Here is a 20243-nt window from a genome sequence, read left to right on the forward strand (position 1 = left end):
TTAAATTTTGCAAATATTTTTGACATTATTATCTGTATTTTTTAACAAGTTTTTAATAGGTTGACATGGTTTCTTATATTAAAGCAGGTTAAAATTATACTTAAAACTATTTCTTTAATCATAATGAAAGCAGAGGAAGGAGTGAAGTCAAAAGAAATATTAAAAGTAGGAACAGAACAATTATTAAAAATTAGTTTAACAGAAATCATTCTTGCAATAAGCTGCTTGTTGCATTTTCATGCACAATTATATGTAAAAGCTCTCTGAAGCTGTTATAATCATCTGAGATATATACATATTTAGACTTCAGGGGTATAAACTGGATATTCTCTCACCTCTATTCAGTAACACACCTTTTTGTCTATAATTTGCATATGAATTATGTGGAATAAAAATATTCAGTAACATATCCTTGCATTTCCACTTATTTGTTTAATTATTATGACTCATTACACATTTAAAATTAGAATATTCTACCATTGTGCAGAATTTGAAATTACATGTCCATAACTACTAAATTAAAGTAAGAGTAATAACAGCAGAACTTGAATGAAAAATTCTCAAAACAGACTCCCTCAGTTTTAATCTTAACCCTGGCTCTTACTAGCTCTGTGGGTTTGGGAAAGTTACATGACCTCTTTTAAAATTCATATTTATGACCTCTTTTAAAACTTATTTTACATATTGTTGCAAAGGAGATACTACTAGTGTTTAATTCTTAGAGTTGTTATGAAGATTATATAATATTAGCCAACTAGGATGTCATTATCAAATAGCAGCAGCAGCAGCATTGCTGTCACAATTTTCTATACTTTTCTTTGTTTAGCATTAAATATGTGCTGAGCATGACATTTTTGCTATCTACTTAATTCTCTCTTAAACCCTCTAAAGTGGGTCAGGAAAAAAAACATAGATGTCTACAATAATCCAGCACCTGGATGAAGAGGGCAGAGGATGAAATACGGAATGCTGGAAAAGTTTCAAAGTGGAGGAGACAATCTTCTGTAAAGCAAGCAGGCATTAGCTTCAGGGGATTTCTGTCATGCTAGCCCAATTTTGTCAAAATTTCTCTCTTTTCAATAAAGCCAATGATCTGTATTTGGGCTTAAAAACCTACTCCTGCTTAATGTTAGAAAAGAATTAAACAATTTAAGACACGAGGCCAGCATCATAGGACACATTTTTGATGGCTACCTGTTTGCTGCCTCATAAATGGGCATTAGTACTCAAGTTTTCAGTGGAGCAAGAGAAAACACAGAACTTGCCTAAGGTCATGAAGCATAGTATTCATGAGTGCCTAAGTTAGTATTTTAAAGAAATATCATCTAATTCCAGATCCCCCTTTAACTATGTTGCATGGCCTCATATCTAAAGGTCTGATCTCCAGGTAAAAATGCAGAATTTACATCCACTTGACTACAATATCACCTTCACCACATCTCAGAAGATGTTGCTCTCAAACAATAGAAATCAGCTTCAAAACTTTGAATGTATTTTTCTCACATTATTTAGTTCAATAACATGAGGTATCACTTAGTATCATTTGATGTTTGCTGCATACTTAGAAAATTATCCTTCCTATTTCCCCTTCTTGCACAGGTACCATATCTCACCCCTATGCAGGACCAGTTATGTAATGTGTAGTGCACAGTGCAAAAGAAAAGCATGGAACTCCTTGTTCAGATCCAGTAACAATGTCAAGACACTGACAGCAGAGCTTTAAATCAAGCATGAGGCACTGCTGAGCATGGAGCCCGGTGCAACTGCCATCTTTGCCTCGATGACACGCAGAGTGAGATGGCCTCTCCTAATTGAACAAGTCCCCAGATGATCTAAATATGGGGTTCAGGGCTTTCTAAACTTGAGATCCAAATATAAATATTTCTGCAGACCCCTTTAGACATCCCAAACCCTTGCAATATTATTGTCTTCTTTTAAAAATTAGTTTCATTTTCTCTTTGCTAGCTAAAGAGTCTCTTTCCAGGTCTAATGAATCATAAAATTTGACAAGAGGAACTTCATATCGGTTGAACATTTACTTATGTTTACACTGTCTGTTATTAGAGAAGGACTTATCTAAAGAGTATACTTCTTTCTGGAGGATTATCACAGTAAGGTTAGCTTCTTTTTCTTTATTTACAACAGTATCAATAAGAAACATTGTACAGCTAGTGCTCGACTTACGACCACGATTGGTTCCAACAGACTGGTCGTAACACGATTTGGTCGTAAGTTGAGTAGGCTATACGCATGCGGAGATGCTAGTGCTGCTGGAAACTGGTCCGCACTGTCGTACACCCAGCTGGGCACCGTTTGCGCTGCCAGATGCGGAGCAGTCATGGTTAGCAATTGTGGTCGTAAACTCGAATGGTTGTAAGTTGAATAGGTCATAAGTCGATCAATACCTGTACAGGCATTCTGTTTCTGCCTCGCCTCAAGGTCCTGACCAACTCTCCCACCTTGCGTAGACACACCACCTCCAAAGCCTATATTCAGATCAGTTCTAATGCTCAGTCTCTTTACTAAATATTAAACCTCATCTGCTATTGCCCAATCCTGTGTCGTGTAATTAACCCACACCTACACAACAAGCTAAGAGGCCAATTCCAGATTGGAGACAACTGATCGACTCATCCTCTGAAAAGTGATTATTTTGATGATAGACACTTTTGTATTCTTATTAATCTTGTGTCTTAAACTTTGCACCTTAATGGTCTCATCTTATTCAAGCTCCTGATTCTTCTATTCTGATCCTAGTTTAAATATGTTTTACCAAGGAATTTTGGCAAAATACAAATATGAGTTGCAACTTACACTCAGGATATACACAAATCTCTCAGTAGGTTATGGCTAATTTAATCATTTAACAGTGTTATCTATTCTCCTTCATATTTCAAACATCTAAAAGAATGAAGCATCTAATGATTATATGTGATACTCGAATGATGGGTATAACATATAGAAGTGATATACAGAAATGTATATGTAACTAAGTGTATATGAGCATCTCCAAATGATTTAAAATCCTTGGATTCAATTTATTCACTTATATAATAATAAAAACTGGTGGGCAGATCATGAGGTCAGGAGATCGAGACCATCCTGAACAACATGATTAAACCCTGTCTCTACTAAAATACCAAAAATTAGCCAGGGCTGGTGGTGCACGCCTGTAGTCTCAGCTACTTGGGAGTCTGAGGCAGGGGAATCACTTGAACCCGGGAGGCGGAGGTTGCAGTGAGCTGAGTTTGTACCACTGCACTCCAGCCTGGCGACAGAGTGAGACTCCATCTCAAAAAAANAGTCTCAGCTACTTGGGAGTCTGAGGCAGGGGAATCACTTGAACCCGGGAGGCGGAGGTTGCAGTGAGCTGAGTTTGTACCACTGCACTCCAGCCGGGCGACAGAGGGAGACTCCATCCCAAAAAAAAAAAAAAAAAAAGTATTTATCAAATAGCATGATTTTACTCTGACTAAAAAGTCACCAGAATTTATTTGTACACTGCAATACTTCAAATAAAATTTTGAAAATCACTATCAGTTTCAATGGGGAAATTATATATTGTAGAATAATACCATACTGTCGATAAAACTTTTAAATTTTTGATATCCAACCTAGTTTCATTTCATTGGATCTTTCATCAACAACTGGAACACTAAAAAAGGAAATATATAAGGTATTTTTGAACATGTGGCATGAAAATTTAAGAAAGAGCAGCAGCCACTAATACTTAGATTCAATAGGGTATTCCATAAAGTTTATTTCTACAATAATATAAAATTGTCCTGTCTTTTTCTAATATGGTTAATGTCTGGTTTAGTTTTTGCAAATTGCCTTGGCCTATAGGAAACATATTTATTGCTGAATACGAGAAAAGAACAGAATTAAAATAAATATTGGACTCCATATCCCTTTTGTTTTTCCAAAAGAAAGAAGAATAGTGTTTTACTAACTACCACATTGTTATAAAACACTTCAAATGTATAGTAAGATAGTCTTTAAATGTGAGGTGATCTTAATAATAACAAATGAACAGAATTCCAAATTTTTTGAAGTAGATGAACTGCCACAGTTATAGGTATACATTTAGGAAAGTTGTGTAGTTCTTCCAAGACCAGCAATTTAACTTTATTTTGTACAGTTTTTAATTGAAAATACAAATAATAATTAAAAAATAAAATAAAGCATAATAAAAAATACATTTCTCAGTTAAATGTACTGCATACATATAAATTTTAAGGGAAGAAGCAAAAAAGGAAAATGATATTTAAGTGCAGACTGACTAGCTGGACAAAGCAAAAGAAGACTTAAAAAAATTATGAAACCCCTAGCTTTTCTATGACTAATATCCATATGGCTGGTATATTGTCACTATGGAAGTGATTTTGTTGTTTGTATAATGTTTTACTTTACTGGTAATTTACATGATTGCTTTTTTTTTTTTTTTTTGAGACGGAGTTTCGCTCTTGTTACCCAGGCTGGAGTGCAATGGCGCAATCTCGGCTCACAGCAACCTCCGCCTCCTGGGTTCAGGCAATTCTCCTGCCTCAGCCTCCTAAGTAGCTGGGATTACAGGCACGCACCACCATGCCCAGCTAATTTTTTGTAGTTTTAGTAGAGACGGGGTTTCACCATGTTGACCAGGATGGTCTCGATCTCTTGACCTCGTGATCCACCTGCCTCGACCTCCCAAAGTGCTGGGATTACAGGCGTGAGCCACAAATGAGATTGGATAAAAATAACTGCTAAGAGGCAATATATTTTATTTTTTGGTGGTCCTCCAATGTTCAAGAAAAAGGATAATTCACTATAACATTTTCTTACCATCCAAATGCCTCAAGCTATACATTTTAAACTTTTTAAAACATTGATTATATTGCCCAAATTTGTTATTGAAAGAATATTAACAAGACAATATTTTGGCAAATTAAATCCTAAGCATGGCATTTCAACAGAGTTTAAAAGGTGACTATCCCTAGAGTTCCATGTTAAAATGGAGTTTTCAAAATTTTACAAGAATAATGCTTAAAATATTGTACATAGTTTACCTAATTAAAATAATTAGCTTCAAAATGACAAAGTGATAAGCTAAGTGAAGCTTACACTATGTAACATTTGCTTGGACACTTATTTGTCAGTTATGCATAATAAAAATTCCAGTTATCAAGACAATTACAACATTTTTATTATAACATGATTTCGTTCACTCACCAGCTTTTTATTTTACGATAGATAAATACCAACATTTCTCATTTTTACAGTAAACTACACAGGATGGATGCAGTGGGTTAGACTACCATTCGCATTGCTAAATTCAATTTTTTTCTTTATATAATGTGGTAAAACTTCATTTCTTCTGGATTCCATAAGTATCTACAAAACCCATGCAATTTTACCATTTTAATATAATATGGAATATCATACGAAGTAAGGCATTTCATTGCCATGTATAACCAAGTTACTGTCAATCCAAAAATTTTGCACATCAATACAAAGATATCTGAGAACTTAGGAACAATATTCATCTAAGTACTGTATAAAAATAACCACAATGCATTTGTATTTGTGTAATATTTAGTCCATTGTCTCATTTCCAGAAACAGTGACAAGCCATAAAGGTATTTCAGTGTTGGTAAGGATATCTTGATTGCTGGTGGTGGGAGTATTAACAGTTCCTATCCCTTGAACAGAACCTTGTTGAATATTTGCAAGGATAAATGTTGTTCCTCCTGCAGTAATCAAAGTATCGTCTCACACAGCTTCCACCGATGCCAGTACTGTACTGCTAGAGTGGATGCCTTTTTTATTCTGGTGTGTTTTATTATGTTTGGCAAGATGGTCACTGAGGCAGAGGAATCACTGGAAAACCAAATTTCATTTCACCTATATGTGTTCTTCTGTATCTCTAATTCATCACTTTGAATAAATCTTTTACCACAGTACATCCAGTTACAAACAAAAGGTTGTTCTCCATAATGCCAATGCAGATGAGCTCTCAGATGTGAGGTCTTCCTATAGACTTTACCACATCCTAGTATATGACAAATGTGTTGCTTCTTTTTCCCGAGATTGGTACCTCTCCCACCACCTTCTTTACAGTTGGGACAGATGCAAGCTACCCTCAGAAGTCCGTTTCCTTCTCCATGTTGTTGGTCCCCTTCTTCATCTACCACCTGTACTCTTAAGTGTGTTTGGTCATTGGTATTCAAGGTAGAATCACCACTGTGCTGCCAGTCATCGGGCTCAGGTTCTTCTTCCTTGATCCTAATATCTACAGGGCTGTCAGCATTCTCTCCTGGGTATACCTGTATACCAGTAGAATCTATAGAGTTTACTCTAACTGTCTGTAGATTTGACAATTCACCAGTACTTACACTAACTGGAGTTGAAGTGAAGGTTCCACCTGCCGCAAATTGACCAAGTGTGAGTGTTTGAACAGGCGTCAAAGTTATTTGTTGGGCAGCAGTATTCTGTATTTGCAAATTCTGCATTCTGGACCTCTTATACTTGACATGTTTGCTAAGTTATCTGTCTAGAAGGGGTCACTGTCTGTGCCTGAATTAAAAAGGTTTTAGGTTTCAGCTGTAACTGAAGATTTTGCAAAGCCTTTTGTGATATGTTTTGACCACTGGCTTGCACATTATGGGATGTCTGTAGTGTCTTGCCCAATTTGGGCTTGATTATGTAGTCTTGCACAATTTGGGCTTGACTGGTTGGCGGCTGAGATTCTTGAAGTTATAGATATGGTACAACAGGCTGTGCTATAGAAACCTGAATATTCTGTGCCTGTGTCTCTTCTGAAACAGGTGACTGGATATGTTTTCCTGAAGAATGAACTTGCCCACTAGAAGTAGTCAAGCTATTTGTGTTTTGTTGTAATATAACTGTACTGTCATAACAGTCAACTGTGATGAAGATGTTGGCACAACTAAATGATTATCAGTATTTGTTTCATTAGTATGAGGAAAAACTCTCTTACCAGTCCTTTCTGAATTGTCTGAACTATCCCTAGCTTGTCCTGTCTTTATCAAATGTCCATTGGCATTAATGCCTACAGTCATTGTCTGAGAACTGCCCAAGAGTCCCAAAGAATCTAGATGGACACTATTGATTGGTACAAACATAATATTTCCTGGAACACCAAGAGGCACATTAGCAACTACTTGGGTTTGACCAGGAAAGATGAACCACCAATTGCAACTCCCTGAACCTGGGCTTGACCAGTCTGAGGTATGAGATTCTGGATGTTAGCTGGAGGTGTTCCAGAGGCAAGGAAGGTTTGATTAGAGCCAGGAATGATGTGAATTTGACTATTGTCTTGACTTATACTCTATTATCTGAAGAGCCTGTGAAACCAATGTGAACTTGCTGACCATCTGTTGACTGAATCTGCCACGGATTCTTGCTCTCCTCCTCCTCCTCCTCCCCCCGCTGCCTGCCCTGCCTGGTGTCCCAGCTCTCACAGACACCCAGGTTCCCCGGTCTGGGGGCAGGTGGGCGCTGGCTGCCCACCGCCGGGAGGGCACCTCTGTTGTGTTTTCAATTAATTTAAGAAACCAACATGAGAGAAAGAAAAATTATGTAAATGATCAATCATGAAATAATATTAAACATTTGGGGATATTTGTAAAATTGAACATTGTATCATTTTTAAATTAAGACAAATGATAGCTTTAATTTTCTCAAAAATTAAAATTACTAATGTGAATTTTGGAGGAAGAATATATATATTTAGTTGTAATATATATGACATATTTTAAATTATTATCAAAATAAATTAGTCAATGTATAATGGCCTATAAGAGGAAAATAATTAATAAACAATTTCTTAAAAAGTAATCCATTATTCATTATACTATGAAGATCATTTTTTAGAGTGAAATGCGATAGGAACTATAAATTAAATTTGTAATTCTTTTATACAGGAAATATAAATTAAATTTGTTGACAAACCTGAGAAGATAATGTTTTCTGAAATATATTATGTGGGATTTTCATTGAGAAATTAAATATATATAATTTATAGCATCTTCTTTAAGGAAATTGGTTTTTTTAAGTTGTTTTAATTTGGAGAGAGAGCTAAAATTGCGTATGAGTTGATTGTTAAATGGTTAATATAAAAATGGATAAAAAGATATAACTTGCCTCTCAGCTAACTGACATTCAGGCTTTTACATGTGAATTTTCTTATCAGGGTTAGGCAAGGCTCTCAGCATTGCCTGGTGCTCAGAAATTCTTGCAAGCCATTGTGGGTTTGAGATATTACTATGGAATTCTAGGAATAAACAAAAATATTAAAAATACTACCAAAGAAGTGTGGTCACTCTGCATTTCTTTTTGAAACAGATTTGGAGTTCTGAATAATAAGCAGAGAGGAGCAAAGGATAAGAATTATTTGCAGCTTGATACCTTGGAATAGCATAAGTGAGCTACTCATACAAGGCTCAGTTTTTCTCTTCATACGTTACTACCCTATCACAAAAATAGGATAACCATCAGTCCGAGAGTTAGATGAGGTGTGAACTTACCTTTTTAATTGTTTTCAAAGATATAACATGAGAGGCACTATCTCATGACATAGATTTTCATTGACAGATGTGTTCAAAGCACTATCTACTACCACCTAGTAGTTGCTGGAAAATGCTGGCAAACTTATTCTATATGGCTGTCATTTTCCAACTTACAAAATTTGGATACTGATATGTTAGGCTAAAGGGTAAGCTGCTGTACCAAAAAAGAAAAAAAGGCAGAGATTAAATCAAAATTTATTTCTCTTGCATTTATCATTCTATCTGATATTAATCAAATTATTAATCAGAATCATGTGTACCTTGAAAATGTCAGTAATTTGTTTCCATAAGTAATAAAAAGTAGAGGACAGGGAGGAATGGAGGAAAAGAGAAAGATGATAAAGTAGTTAAAAGAAATATTTATCTGCATGTTTCAAGGTAGTAAGATAAATACTGCTTAATATTTTGTTTGGCAAACAATACTGGCTATGATTCAAACATATTTTATGCATTCTTCCAATAAGCTTTGCTATTTGCCTGTTTAACTAGAGATTGTTGATGATTAGTTAGGCCACATTCTAACAGAACTTCAATTAATGAAAACAACAAGGCAGATTATCATGAACTTAAGCTATCCCAACTTGTTAGTAGCCTTAAAACTATGTATCATTTTTAAATAAAAATTTAGATTTTAATGGAAAATTAGAGGAATAACAAACAAGGAAAGCTATTTATTAAAGTGAGAGTTGATTAACATTAATATATAACATTAATTATATTAAACATTTAAACTTGCCAGTTGAACAGTTAGAGAGAAATAAGAATTAAGGAAAAGCTTACACACATACAAAGACACAAACACATGGAGATAGTCAATATATTTAATTAAAAACTAACCAAATTTTGGATTTCATATATTAATATAATCATATGAAACTAATGTCTGTTCACTGCTTTATTCAGATAATAGATTAGCATTTTGAAATATTTTAAAGTGACTGAAATGATCGTTTATTTTATATATTAATGCCATTATTCTTTAATGGGGTTGAAATGATATTTTCTGAATTGATGCTATCCTTAATATGCAATGGAAATATTTTTAAATGATTAGGCGAAAATACGTGTTGAAAAGAATGTATTCTATATTTACATAGAACTCCACCAAACCACAAATGAGTAGTCAATGAATAGATGTTTCTGCATCCTTACAATAGGCTTAGAATTACATTTTACATTTCTTTAAATGTGAAAATTAACTTTCCATAAAAGAAAGTTCTAAATTCGTCAGAATATACATTTTGTTTGAATGTTTGCAATTTAATTTTTATCTAGTAGATGATTTATTTTTCCATGAATATTTCACAAAACCTACTTTTCAGAGTTTGTGTGGAGAATCAGCTGCTATGTGCACTACTTTATTTTTACTTACTCATTTATTTCTGTGAGACAGGGTCTCACTCTTGCCCAGGCTGGAGCATAGTGGTGCGATGTCTCACCACAGCCTCAACTCCCAGGCTCAAATGATCCTCCCACCTCAACCTCCCAAGGAGTTGGGACTACAGGGGCACACAACCACACTTGACTATTTTTTTTTTTTTTTTGTAGACATGAGGTATTGCCATGTTGCCCAGGCTGATCTCTAAATCCTGAGCTCAAACGATCCACTCACTTTGGCCTCCCAAATGCTAGGATTACAGGCATGAGCCACACTGTGCCTTGCCTATGTGCACTATTTTAAATTTAAAAATGGACATAAAAAGAATATTTTGTATTAACAGTAAACAAGATAAAATGCAAATGGATTTTGTTTTACAATATAATAATTGCTCCAAATTAGGAATATTAAAGTAAAAAAAATGTTTTTGTAGTTCTATTAAATCTTTTGTTTTAATGAATCTGTGTATTCCACTAGCACAGAGCTGAGCCAAAATACAATATTGTATGTGCTACTACATGAACATTCATCTCAATTTCTCCTTCCTTACAATGCATAATTCTCAAAGTTAATAGCTGAAATGTCAACTGGTGGTACAAACTTGTGAGTTTAGATTATTCAAGTTTATTGTAAGAAAATAGATATTGGTGAGTGATGTGGTTTGGATCTATGTCCTTGCCAAATTTTATGTTGAAATGTAATCTGCAGTGTTGGAGGTGGGGCTTGGTGGGAAGTGTTTGAATTATGTAGGTGTATCCCTCATGAATGGCTAATCTCTATTCCCTTGGTGATGAGTGAGTTCACCTGAGATCCAGTTGTTCAAAAGTGTGTGGCACCTCCCCCGCAACTCCCTCTTGCTCCTGCTTTCACCAAGTGATGTGCAAGCTTCCACTCTGCCTTCTTCCATGAGTAAAACCTTCTTGAGGCCTCCCCAGAAACCAAGCAGATGTCAGCGTCAGGCTTCCTGTACAGCCTGCAGCACTGTGAGCCAGTTAAACTCTTTGTTTATAAATTATCCAGCCTCAGATATTTCTTTATAATAATGCAAAAACAGCCTAACACAGTGAGTTAGAAAGAAATAACACCAAAGAGATATGATCTTAAGGATGAAAAGAACCAAACCAACATAGACATACAAACACATACACGTGTTGTGATGCATAGTAAATTCATTGTATTTAAGAGAGTGCACAAAGTATAATGACAAAAATAAGGTTTTTCCATTGTACCAGGAAAAAAAAGTAACTTGGGGTAGTGCTAAAAGAAAGTTGAGCTAGCAATTATTTGAATACCTTTTGAAAAAAGGAACCTTTTAACAATGTAAAATAAATGTAAAAAATATCTCCACAGACAAATGCATATATGCAATAAAATTTGCAAATGATTTTTGGGAGACCACAATTCCCGTTAAATTTATCTATAAGCCCTTCGAATGTCCATATGCCAGTTAAGCACAAGCAGCCATCATGAACTGTTTTCAATAAATAATTTTGCATTTAAATAGTTAAATTTATAATTTATAAAACAAAGTAGAATAGATATATGTATAAAATAATATTCTATTGTATTAGTCCATTTTCATGCTCCTGATAAAAACATACCTGAGACTGAGCAATTTACAAATGAAAGAGATTTAACTGGACTTACAGTTCCACATGGCTGGGGAAGCCTCACATGACAGAAGGCAAGGAGGAGCAAGTCACATCTTACAAAGGATGGTAGCAGGCAAAGACAAGAGATTGGGCAGGAAAACTTCTGTATTTATAACCAATCTTGCAAGTCTTATTCATTATAATTTGAACAGCACAGGAAAGACCTGCCCTCATAATTCAGTCACCTTCTGCTGGGTTCCTCACCCAATATGTGGAAATTGTGGGAGTTGTAATTCAAGATGATATTTGAGTGGAGACATGGCCAAACCATACCATTTACATAAGGAATTATCATTATCTACGTATGATTTGTCAAATGTCTATAGATACTGTTGTCATTAACAAAATAATATAAAATATTAATTGATAAAAACTTGATGCATATATTATTTTTATGTATGTTAAAACTTATTAAACTATTGCAAGAATTACACTAAGCGCTCTGGAATACTATTTACTCAGATTTCCCAATTGTTAACATTTTGTCCCATTTGCTTTATCATTCTCTCGATTCCTCTCCCTCTCTTTTTGAGATAATATCTATGTATTATGTACATGTTTGGGTATACAAATATATCCCTTTTTCTTCACCATTTGAGAGTGAATAGAAAACATCATGTTTCTTTATTCCTAAGTACATTAGAATATGACCACAAAAAACAATATAATTAAGAAAATTAACATTGATATAATAATTTCTTCTAATCAAAAGAAAAAAATGACATTTCATCTATGATCTGTACAATCATCCAAATTACTGTTTTAGTATGTAGGAGCATACAAAGCAAGGTCACACAAAGCATGTAGTTTTCATGTCGATTTAGTCTTTCATCTGAAACAATTATCTAACCTTTTTTGTTTAATCTTATTTTGTCTATTGTTGACATTTTCATGGTTGAAAAATACAAATTGATATTGTTTAAAACGTTTTTCAAATTGGATTTATTATATTCATGTTATGGACTTTTGCAATAAATGCCACAAAAGCAATTCTGTATTATTTTAAGTGCATTGTATCATACAATATTCATTTTACATAATATTTAGCCATAGTAACTTTAACTTCTTGCTTAGGACAGTGTCTCCAATTTTTCTCTTTTGTAAAATTATTACTCTTCTGTTTATAATTTATAAGTAATTTGTAAAATAATAATTTGAAGCTATGTAAAATTTCCATTTCTCTTCAAATTTTCATCCACTAGTTTTAGCAGTCATTGATTAATTTTAACTCCAATTATTTATTTTATTCTTACTATATGTCATTATTCTGTTAAAAAGAGTTTTCCATTATTCCTTATTTATTTATTCATTTACTTATTTCATCATTTTGGATTATGGGGTTGTAGCTATTGGTTGGCAACAATCTATCAATACCTTTCTTAAGACTGATGCTCACATTGTTCCAAAATTTCCTAGTAGACGTTTCCTCTAAAGTCCTCTTTGCTCATTTGATATGCTACCGTCATTCTTTGAACATGTCCATATTTCCTGGAACAAAAATATATTCCCTGTCCAATGCCAAAATAAAATTCTTCTCCAATAGAGATGACAAATAATTGGAATATACATTGCTTCATCAATACATTCTTAGAACTATAACTTCTAACATGTGGATATTAGTTGCTTTTTTAACACTTATGAAAAAGTGTTCTATTGTATATATCTTCCAATTTAATTATTATATTTGATTTTATGTCAATTGAAATTTTTCAGAAAAATCTCTACAAAATAAAATATATAACAGAAAGAAGTTTGTATATCAAATGTATAGCTAAACATTTCATTTATAAGCTTGTGTTTCTTAAGTGATCAATGAATACTGCAATTTTTACCTGATATTTTGATGATGCTTTGGTTGCAAGAATCTTGATGACTGTGAAGGTTAGCACATTTAGGAAGAAAGAGTGATGCTCAAGTCATGCTATATATAAGGCTTATTTTCCACAGCGTTCTAGTCTGTCATATATCAAACAACAAACAAGTATTTATTTAGTATTCAAGAATCATTTCATGTATTTTGTTATGTCAGGGACTAGGAACATAACGTGAGATTGACCAGGGAGAATAAAAATTAAGAGCATCCAATTGTATTTTGTGAGAGAAGAAAGTTGTTGTCTCATAAAAGCATAAGATTTAAAATATGCTTACACACAGCCCAGCATAAGCTCAATTTTAAATGCCTACAACTTTCAGAGCACATGTCATTCCATCCATTCTGAAGCAAGTGATTAAACCTTAGGCATATTTCTCAGAAACAGCTGTAAAATAGGGAAGAAGTCTGAGAAAAGTACAAATACCATTTACATTTTGATGTCTAAAGAGAGGCACTTTGTCAGTCTGCAAAATTAGAGGTGAAATATAGGAATGAGGCCAAAATCTCTATCACTGTAAAGACTCATTCCTAGTACACAATGTGTCATATCAGATTGTAGTAACAGCATTAAATAGTCTCAGCCAAATAAAGTTGTTCATTTTACTTAGATATTTTAGGATACTTTGGTAAATATCTCTTCTATGATGGCTATGTATACTTAGCAAACATCATACCAACTAATACATCCAATATTGAGACAAAGAAGCAGATATTAACACACCTATGGATTTACTGACCTCTTAATTTTGTTCCAATTACTTAATTTTGTTCCTTCCCACAGTTTGGTGACTATTTGTGTCTCTTTTAAATGTCATTTACTGCTGAGATACCATGGTTACCGAAAACATTCTCAAAACCTTTATATAATTATGCAAATTCATCATAACTATCATATTTAAAACTAATTAAGCAAAAAGTAGGTAGTCAATTTAATGTCACATATATACATATAAATTTCTCAAAAAATTATAGAAAAACATTATTAAAAAAACTCCGATGAGTTAAATATGCTCAAACAAGTATTTTGTGATATGAAAAAAATGCAGATCAACCATTCAAACACGAAGAAAAGAAATAGAAATAGAGGTAGAGAAAGAAATAAAATTTAAAAAAAGTTTTGAAAGATAAATTTTGAAAAAATATTTGGTATAAGAATTAAATAATCAATTACAAGGTAACCTAGGAGAGTATATAGCATTAAAAAAAAAAAAACCTATATTTTAGGGACAATGAAGAACAGCAGGGAAGGAACTATGCAAATAACATAGAAATATATGTAATATAACTTCCTGCAAAAAGATAAAATACACAAAATAAATATTAGTTAACACTCTAATCCAAGAATATGTCATATTGATTAAAAAGTGAAGAAGAAAATTAAGACAAGAACACAGATAAAGAAGAAGAAGAAGGGGAAAGAGAAGGAGCTAATGAAAGAGGAGGAGGAGCAACAAGACCTGAGTTAACAAATTAATTGGGTCCCCTGAGTACCTGAGGAAATAGTCTCACAACAAGTCAAACTACTAGAAGCACAAAGCAACAAAAACAAAGAACTGCTAAGCTACTAAAAAGAAAACAAAAACAAAAACAAAAACCTCAGGTCTCCCAAGAAAAAAATCAAGTAACATAAAAAGAAAAGATATTTTAACACCACAGTTCCGAAAAGCATACAAATGAAAAGAGCCATGTAATGGCATTTTCAACAATTTCAAAGAAAAAAACTCTGAACCAATAAAAGTATAAAATAAAGGAAGGGATGGGGTGAAAAAATCATATGTAAATATTTTATGGTCAGAAATAAATAGAAATGATAACACTAAAAGTAGGAGAAGGGTGAAGAGGAAAAGAGGAAAGGGCAATAAGTTCATTATCACTTTTGTATAGACAGTAAGTAGATTCCAGCAAAACCTGAAAGAACAGATACAAAATCCTAAGTGAAATATGGAAAAATGAGAACACTACAAAATGTCCTAAGTTCAAAGTTAACTACGTGAAAAAAAAAATACAAAACTTTAAAAAATAGCAAATAAAATAAGACAAGAAATCAATTCCATAGAAAAAGAAACAAAGGTAATAGTATATAAAATACAAAAAAAGTAATAGGACAGAGTTGAGAGTTGAGACATTAGAAGTCATATTTTAGTACATCTCTTAAAAAATGAATTTCTATTTGGTTTACAAAGTATCACTCAAATATTTACGATATACAAGAGGCACACTTGAAACAAAATAATTTAAAGAAGCTTAAAAACAGAAAGACAGATGACAATAAACTATCTAACACTATGAAAAGAAAACACTTTCTTTCTCCTGGGAGAGATGGAGAGGGGGATCTAGGGAACCAAGGTGATCAGAAATGCTACATGAAAACAAGTTAAGAAACAGCAACTACGCATGTTTAAAACTCACTGGAGCTCATTGACCCTGATCTACATGTGTGCAGGAAACTGAAAGCACCCAAGAGCTAAGAATAAAGAATAGTTTAGTAATCGGAACCAGTACCTACCTCAGGTGTGGCAGGCTGAAAATTGAATTTAATCAAATTAAATGGCTGCTGAAACAACAGTGTTGTAGAAAGTTCCTACAGAGTACAGAGTTTACACAAAATAATATTTAGTTTCTAGATAAAAGTCAAAATTGCTCAAAGTGTAAAAAAAAAAAAAACAGAAAATGTGACTTATGATTAAGGGAAAAAATCAGTAGAGGACAACCACAAGATAACCCATTAGACCCATTACATGGAACTATTAGGAATTTTAAAACAGCTACTATTTCTATACTCAACAAAGTGAAGAAATACACTTTCACCCTAAATAAAGAGAAAGAATGAGCAAACGGAGACATTTATAAAATGAAACAAAACCGAAAGCAAAACAGTTAAAAAGTGAAATTTTACACTAAAAAATAAAACACTTGAAATTAAAAAAAAAAAAAAAAAAGAAAAGAAAACATCTAGCTGGGCGTGGTGGCTCAGGCCTGTAATCCCAGCACTTTGGGAGGCTGAGGCAGGTGGATCACCTGAGGTCAGGAGTTTGAGACCAAACCCCATCTCTATTAAAAATATATATTAAAAAAAAATTGGCTGGGCGTAGTGGCATGTGCATGTAGTCCCAGCTACTCATGAGGCTGAGGCAGGAGAATCACTTGAACCTAGGAGGTAGAGGTTGCCATGAATGAATTTTGCACCACCGCACTCCAGCCTGGCAAAAGAGTGACACCCTGTGTCACACACACACACACAAATCACTGGACATGCTTAGTATTAGAATGGATATGACTGAAGAAAGGTAAGTGAATTTCCAGATAAGTCAACAGAAAACATCCAATATAAAGAAAATGGAGAAACATGATTGAAAAAAGTAATTAACAGAACCTCAAAGAGGGATAAAATACTTTTAAAATATGTAACATACATGGAATTGGAGTTTCAGAGGGGAAGAAAGAGAATGGGGCAGAAAAATAAAACACACACTTAAGAAATAATAGCTGAGAATTTTCCGTATGTAGTGAGAGACTTAAATTTATGGATTCAAGAATCTTAGGGAATCTGAAACCGGGTAAATTCAAACATATACATGGTCAGGTGTATTATAGCCCACAGGCTCCAGACCAAAACTTAAGGGACAATCTTGAAAGAAACAAGATAAAAATAAATAATGTGGTTTCTCTGGACTCTTCTCATGGCTTCCTCAAGCTAGCAATATAAAATTTTTTCTCAGTATTTAATGTTCAAAGTAAATGAAATTTAATAAGAATTACTTCACAAATGCTATGAAGCTACCATATATATCCGCTTTTACTCAGGAAAGGATTCAGAAGATCAAAATTGAATGGAAAAATATTATTATATGCTATTTCTGTAGATTAAGGGGCAAATTCTAGGTTTTCCCATTCTTTGAAACTCATAGTATTGAAGAAGGAAGAGATGAGGGTATTTTCTATATTCAATACAATTCCTGGCATAGATTCTTAAATTATGGAAGATGGGGTTTAGGAAGTAGTTATTGAAATGCATATGAGAGTAGAAATATGTCTTTGGGATTTGGAAAGATTGAAATGTTGAGAATATAGCTCTAAGTAACTCAAAAGAAGAATTTTAAGCTTTTGCACTATTGTCATTTTCTGTGAGATAAAAGAGGGGTGATTGGAGGTCATGAAAAAAAGAATATAAAAATAGTCATGTCGGGAGGCAGACTTTTATTGTTATTACATTCACTAATATTATTGTAATTATTTTAATAACATTTCCCTCCCATTATCATTCTCCCCTAGTGACAGGCACTTTAAAGTAGGGTAAAGTTGGGTTAAGCCTTGAACAAAAAATTTTTACATGTTTTTAAAGTAATTGCTGTTTTACTATTACTTGCTATTTCACAACAAATATAGCATCATTGTTATAGTTCTATATTTGTTCTAAGTAGTGGTAGAACTTTTTTTGGTAAACCTCCAATATAATGCTCAGGCATAAGTTTAATGTATTCAATTTTAATAATTATAATAATTTAGTAACTTTAATATTTATAAAAAGTAATTTAATATTTATAAAATATTTAGATCCATATTTGAGTTTTTTAATTTTGGGCTTTTTGTTTAAAACATAAAATAGACATCTCTCATTTCAGCTTACGAAAATAAAAAAGTTATTAATATGAGAAGTGATGATATCTCAGTTTTATTATCAGTTGTCTTTGATTTGAATAATTTAATCAATTTTCAATTATTTAGATATAACATGAAACTTGAACTTTATTTTTCTTCTAAATTTATCTAAGTATAATAAATTTTCCTGGACTTCTGTGACATATTATCAATATTTCTTCATTTAACTTTATAAATAGAGTAGCTGATCCTGTGGTCAGTTATCATATTAATAAACTTTATTGCATTTTATAACTTGTTTCAATTCCTTGCATAACCAATTCACCACCCACACAAAACTTAGATTTTATGCTATTTTATTTGATTGCCAATGTAATAAAACTGGGTTGAATTCTTCTTTTTCAGATATGCATTTATAACTTTCAATTAAGTCAAGCAAATAGTCATAATATCAAACAGCATTGCCAGATCTAAATTTTGCTCATTGGATTTGCCCCAATAAAATATTAAGTGAAATGTTGTAACATTAAAACTGATTTTTATGGTGACCAGGAACAAACGTTCCTTTTCTGGGGGTTATTGGGAGGGAGTCTTGCTGTTGTTACCAGGGCTGCAGTGCAATGGCACGATCTTGGCTCACTGCAACCTCCACCTCCCAGTTCCAGCAGTTTTTCTGCCTCAGCCTCCCCAGTAGCTGAGATTTTAGGCGCCTGCCACCATGCCTGGCTAATTTTTGTGTTTTTAATATAAAAGGAGTTTCACCATGTTGGCTAGGCTGGTCTGGAACTCCTGACCTCAGGTAATCCACCTGCCTCAGCCTCCCAAAATGTTGTGATTATAGGCGTGAGCCACTGCGACCAAACATTCTTTTTTTTTTTTTTTTTTGAAAAAAAAGTATGCAAACACACACACACATAATTTATTATATACATTTAAATTTTATATATGTAATTATATGCTAATCTTTTACAAAATAAATCATGTTCTACTTAAAGCAATCCTTGTTTTTTTTTGTTTGTTTGTTTGTAAGGTGATTTGTCATGGCCCAGTTCACAGAGCTTCTTGGATCTAGGCATCATTGCAACATCAGACGTGATTTAAAAACCTAAAAGCAACCTTAGAAATACATGCCTTGAAGGTTCATATTTTTAAATACTGTTGTTTTATTTTACATTTGGGGTAATCAGTTATTCAAATGGAATGTAGTTTAAGCTCATATATATTTTTAAATGCTTCTGAATTTAAAGTAGTTACAAAGATTTCCCAGGAAACAATTTCAAATTTTCAGAATAAAACTTCCCATTTCACTGATGAACATTACCTTTGGTTCAATTACAAGAAGAACATATATAAAACTATCATCAAGCCTAGGAAAGGAAGACAAGATCCAAATTATTCCAATGTTATATTCTTTTCTGTTCTAGCATGTTATTCTGAAGTTGTAGGTGGACAATGTAGATTGTACACACTTTCCAATGGCCTTCCTTAAAGGTTAGAGGTGGAACAAAAAGCATCCAGTAACCTAAGAACTTGCCTTTTGTTACATTAGAAGACCACTGCTACAACTCAGAGAGGTCCTTAGGGAATGACAACTTTCTCTGACAGCCTTTTGCACAGTATCAAATTCATTTTGAGGAAAAATTACCATTCTACAGTTGATCAGGGGTTACAGTTAGAAACAGAGACCACAGAGCATCATGATCATTCCCCACAAGTGAAGGTCCAGCTTGAGTGCAAATGGCAATGGTAACAAGACAAAGAGCACCCCACTAAAATTCCATCGAGAAGTTATTACAGTGTTTGGCTTTATGGATTCTGTCAAACAGAAATGACTTCAGCTGCTGCAGACTACTAGCTGTAACCCCTGCCAAGTTCTGTATAGAGGCCAATAGAACAGCCTGTTGAAATTTCAATAGAGGCTGACTCAGGGGAAAAAGAATAGCAGTACTAAGTAATGTTCATCTAAGCTGCATCATGACTTTTAGAGAATCCAATATAGTCTATGTTTATTTCTCAGTATAAAGTCAATCTGAGAAGTATCCAACTGTACAGTTCTCCCAGGCATATGGCTGGATATAGCTTCGCAATCTTCTAAAACCTGCTTAGTAAGTAAATATTTAAATTTAAAAAGAAATGGTTTGAACTGGGGAAGGTTGGGTGGATTACCCCAC

At 33.5% G+C, this 20243-nt stretch overlaps 1 pseudogene; it reads right to left on the reverse strand.

Moving 5' to 3' along the window:
- Positions 1–5574: 5574 nt before the first annotated feature.
- The window catches only part of LOC108287127, a 109759-nt pseudogene continuing 95090 nt past the window's right edge, over positions 5575–20243 (reverse strand).

Source organism: Cebus imitator, unplaced genomic scaffold (genome assembly GCF_001604975.1).
Source record: "Cebus imitator isolate Cc_AM_T3 unplaced genomic scaffold, Cebus_imitator-1.0 Scaffold337, whole genome shotgun sequence".
NCBI lineage: Eukaryota > Metazoa > Chordata > Mammalia > Primates > Cebidae > Cebus > Cebus imitator.